This window comes from Drosophila albomicans, chromosome 3, assembly GCF_009650485.2.
Source record: "Drosophila albomicans strain 15112-1751.03 chromosome 3, ASM965048v2, whole genome shotgun sequence".
Classification (NCBI taxonomy): Eukaryota; Metazoa; Arthropoda; class Insecta; order Diptera; family Drosophilidae; genus Drosophila; species Drosophila albomicans.
Window position 1 is genome coordinate 51,263,927 of NC_047629.2, and position 5,562 is coordinate 51,269,488.

The following is a 5,562-nucleotide window of genomic DNA, read 5'->3' on the forward strand; positions in this document are numbered from 1 at the left end:
AATTAATAAAAAATTATGTCTTAAATTCAAATTTTTATGTATATAAAAGAGCAAAATAACAAATAAAAACTATGGAAATGCTTTTATAGCAATACTTATAATAAGTTCAGCAGTTGATAAAACTTATGTCATGCTAATCAAATGCTCTATGGCTACAGAATTTCTAATTTAATTTTTGTCGATATATACAATACAATAAAACATAAATACTAAAAATAGCATATAGAAGGTATCTTAAAAACCTCAAGAGTATAATTTACAGATTTACTTGATTTGACTGCATTTTAGAAATAATTTCCTTAGTACAATAATTTCTATTTAATATATTCAGATATATAGTGATATTTATTTAATTATTATAATTGTTGCTTAGCTTTTGTAGTAAGAGAATTTCCTGCTGAATATAATTTATTTTAATTATTAATTTAATTTAGGTGTAGTTATAAAAAAATAGTTTTATATTTTTTACTGTATCTTTTATTATATATATTTTCGGTATATTTATAAGGTTTAATTTAAAAAAATATGGGGATATAGCTCAGTGGTAGAGCATTCGACTGCAGATCGAGAGGTCCCCGGTTCAAACCCGGGTGTCCCCTGATTTTTTTTGCCATTGCTTTACCAATAGCGTTAGTATTAATTTTAATTATAACTAAACTTTTAAATAAATAAATAAATTTAAAAATAATACAGTCGAACACAATTCACTTATTAACTTACTTTGAAGAATTGTAGCAACTGTTAAATTTCGTAGAATAATTATAAATATTTTTGTAGTTAGTTTTATTTATTTTATTTCATATTATAGTTGTAGTGATGAGTTAATACTATTTTATTTAATTAATTATTTTTATTTACCTATTCTTTTGTACACTGTAGTATCCCAATTTTCATTTCAATTTCCTCGGAATTCTTCGGGCATTTCTCGGTCAATCACTCTTTAATTTTATCATGTCAACTGATTGGTTTATTTTGGCATATTTGTTGTGTATTGCTCATTGACTTGAAGAGCATTAAAATAGCTCATAATTACATTGCTTTGTCATCGACGTTGGCATTTTGAACTTGTCATTTAGCGGCTGCCTCGAGGCCATACAAAAGAACACAAAGTTAAACAAACACGCACCATACACACACACACACACACACACACACTTGCACACTCTCGTGGTCCATTTAGTCTAATAAACTGCGAGGCCAGCAAAATGCCAGTGCATAAACAGTGACGACGACAACAACAACAACAAGAATAACACGAACAACGTGAACGTGAACGAGAGCAGGAAAAAGCCCAACAAGAGGAAAAACAAACGCAATTGACCCGCAGGACATGTAAATGCAATTAAAATGCTGTCTTTGTTGCAGCAGCACCAGCAGTTGTTGTAGTTGTAGTTCTTGTTGTTGTTGTTGTAGCTGCATTTAGTTGGAATAAAAAATGCATACGCATTGATTGCAGCCATATTGTAATTAAGTTAATGATATCTATCGAATGTTATTATACATATATGCATCATCGTTTTTTTTTCTCTCATGATTTCTTTGTGTGTGTCTGTCTTCTAATGAAGTCACCGAGAATTGATTAATTCGCTTGTGGCGGCAATTGTTCTCATTGTTGTTGTTGTTTTTGCTGTTATTATACTTCGTATAGTTGTAGTCGTTGCATAATTGCGTGCTTTCGAGCGTCACTTTAGGCGTCACTAATAAACTCAACACTAAAAGCCTCGTTCAATATTCAATTATACCTCTAACGCACACACCCATAGCATACACACACACCACAGCACACACACAAACGCGTTGTCGCGTCGTTGTTGGCGCCATTTTTAAGCTGCCATTGACATTTCCGTTTCCGCCATTCGCGTTTCTGAGATTCAATTAGCACCAAAACGGCGCGCCATTGTCAAAATGGACGCATATGCTGGATGTGGCAAGTGCTAGACACATTCAAGTGCCACTTTTAGCATGCCACCTTCCCTCCCTCCTCTCCTCTTCGCCATCCAGTGACATCTTCTAGTCGCTCCCTTGGACAATAGAGCAAAGCATCACGTGAAGCTGCTACAAAGCGGATTCCATTTTACAGTTTTCTCGTCCTTAAAGCAACGTAGAAACGTGAAGTAGAAACAGCTGGAATGTGGGAAATTGACATAAAATTAATTTTAATAACAGCGTATGCACATATATGGAGGTTAATTGGCTGCTTGCGACATTCATTAATAAACTATAATGAGACATGAGTTTAATGATTAAATTAAGCTTTGAAATTGAAGTGAAAGTGTGTATAACTAAAATTCATATATGTATCTAAATATCTATAACCAATTAATTTAGACACTTTGATATGCAGAGTTTTAATGAAATTTAAATTGAAATAAAGAACTAAGAATCTTGATGATTGATGAATATTGAAAGTGAAATATGGAATATAGATCGTCCGACATGTGAATGCGAGTGTATATAACTTTAATAAATTATAATAGAGATACCACTAAATTATGAAAGTAATAACTTTGAATTACTTTAACAACTATTAATTTAGACCCTTTAAAGTGCAATGATTCCATTAATTCAATTAAAGGACTACCAATCTAACTCTATAAATGTTAAATGTACTATATTGAAAATAATATTTGAATTATGAAGCAACAAGCAACATAAGTGAATAGAAATGAAAGTTTACTTCAGACATTATAAACTACAATGAGTCATGCTTATAAATGGAAGTAAAAGTTAGTTTGATAACTATTCAATGAGATTCTTTTTAAGAAGCAGACTTTCAGTTAAATTTAAATTCAATTAAAGAAGTAACAATCTAAAGTTAAAATGAATGTATTTAAAATAATATGCAATCAAACACATTCTTAAAATATGTCTGATAAACAAAAGATTAAATTGGATATTAAAGGATTACATTTCAATGAAACTCAAATGTAATTAAAGAACTAATATATTACTTACTGAATAAATGCATTGAAAGTAATATAGCATCAAGAATATTGAAATAATTTAGCTGCTGATAAATTCTGATAAAAACTATAATGGAATTCCGTTTAAAGCATAACATTTGAAATAAATTTAAATTCAATTAAAGAGCTAACTTTATAGAAAATATATTGAAAGTAACACAGCATCAATCACTTTTAAATAATATAGATCGGCAGACAAGAAAAGTGAATGCTGCGCCATCCACACATTTAATTTAGTTGAATTAAACTAGCAAATAATTGGCTGGGCTGTAACCTTTTGAGGAATGGTGGAGGGGGGAACAGGAACTCTGGCTGGGCAATTACTTAAAGGATAAGATGGAATAGAATGCGAATGTTAGTTAGAGTTAGAGGAATGTTGAAATTTTCATAAGAAATCACTGCAATCAATCAGTTTGCAGTGGCAACAAATAAAATCAATTGAAATTAAAAGATGATTTCACTTCTTCTCTATGACGTGCGACTCCTTTCCCCCTCCCTCCCTAGTCCTTTGGCTTGTCCAATCTTCCTTCCTTGACTAAATTCAACCCATCAGGAAGCGCCCGCAAGAAAAATCACTTACATTAATGAGTTCAAGTTGTTTTTGCCATGTGAAATTGGTTGTAGCTACTGTTTCTTGTTGTTGCTGTTGTTGTTGTTATTATTGCTATTGTCCTTGATGTACTTGTTGTTGTTGTTGTTGTATTTGTTGCTTTTGCTCCGGTGATTTATAATGTCAGCAGCCAGAGGCAGAAGTTACATTTCCATGCACAATTTACACCAATCCACAAAGCAAAAACAAAAACAATCAACACACAGGCACACACACAAACACTTCGACACTCGACACACACATACACATACAGTACTTGTATCCTTGCAAACACATCCTCGATGGCAAAGCAAAGCCTGTGACTGGGCTAATCAATCTCGTGGCATGTCAGACAGTCAATTTGTGTGTATGTGTCTATTATTCGTTTGTAAGAAGTTAGTCTAATTAAATAAATAAGTACACGTGATTTATTTGCCAGACGGCAACAAAAATGCAACTCACACTAACCACACACACACACATACAGAAATATATATTTGTATGACTAGCCTATACTCTATGAGGAACTAAAGTGCCTCTCATCCATCATCGCACTCTGAGAGAATATAAGTGAACGCATTTATTTTGTATATTTCACACAGCAACAAAAATGCTCATAAATATAAGAAAGTAACATAATACTTATGAAAACAAATATATTATATTATATTGTCAAAGAATAGATAATAACTTAAATAAAGTAACGATTTCATATTTTATCTGACATGTATTCCAAGTAATTATAATTCCAAACAAACAAATTGAATGCAGTTAAAATACGTGATGAAGAATAGAAGAAATAGTATATTTACTTATAAAAAACATATTACATATAAATTCGATAAGCAAGTTTAAATAATTAAAAAATACAATTAAGAAAGCTACAGTGGAGTGGGCTCGACTGTGAGATACTTTAAATATTTACTTTAGATATTTTAAATAAAAGCTAAACAGTGTCATATTATTATTAAATCATACCAAATTAAGACACCGTTCCATTCTTAATAATACCAAAGCTATATTTGGTATATTGAAATAGTACTACATTAAAAATATACCATAAGGTGCAAAATATACCAGCTTGTCAGGCACAAATTCATAATTTCCTTTTACCCTATGGGTAGCGGGTATAAAAACTAACAAATGTAGAAGTGATGCACACCAATAAAGATAAATTAACAAAAAAAACAACTAATTGATATTTAAAATTTGAAATAAAAATGAAGAAAGAAAAGGTTATTTTTATAACTTTAGATTAGGACTTTAATTAGACCTATGAATGGTTTTCGAATTTCTTTTCTACTTTTTTTCTGTTCTAATGATTGCAAAATTTAACAAATTCGTACGCAAACCAAAAAAATGAACGAATTTATATATTTTATCGTAAAACGGAACAAGTTCATAAATCTAACCATAACATAGCTCTAAAAATAGTGATAATACAAAGCTTTAGGAATAACCTTCACTTATTTTAAAAATTGTTTTGTTTATGTCTTTTTTTGTCACCGTGTTTTTGCAAGGGACATTTAACAGAGAATTACCCATATATAAGAAATTAAAATTTTAGTAATAATATATTTCAAGTAATTCTTTTACTAATCAACATAACTTATAATAGATGAACAAAAAAGATATTTATGCCGATGTGATGCACAATTTGAATATCTTTACTCAGTTTACTCTTTGCATATAAAGTAACACATAAATTTGTTATACAATTCAACAAATAAAAAAAATATACTTTTAATTAATTAATGACTTAATTTAGTTAAACTACCAGGAAGTTTGTTTCACTATTTCAGATAATTAAAATTTAATCACGAATTCACCACTTGCTGAATTTTATTTATATTTTTTCTATCAATCATATTTTTATGATTTATTTTTTTATACCATTTCAAACACCTCAACAGATGTGCTATTAAATATCAGCTAAATTCGCAGACTCAGCAAACGGAGGCAAACTCTGAGGCAACACGCTAAGCCACAAGCTGCACAAAGCGTTAAATG

At 30.4% G+C, this 5,562-nt stretch overlaps 1 non-coding gene across 1 annotated transcript; it reads left to right on the forward strand.

The window, feature by feature from the left end:
- Positions 1-527: 527 nt before the first annotated feature.
- Positions 528-599, forward strand: Trnac-gca (transfer RNA cysteine (anticodon GCA)). The gene has a single exon. It is a non-coding gene; the product is annotated as a tRNA-Cys (tRNA).
- The last annotated feature ends 4,963 nt before the right edge of the window (positions 600-5,562 follow it).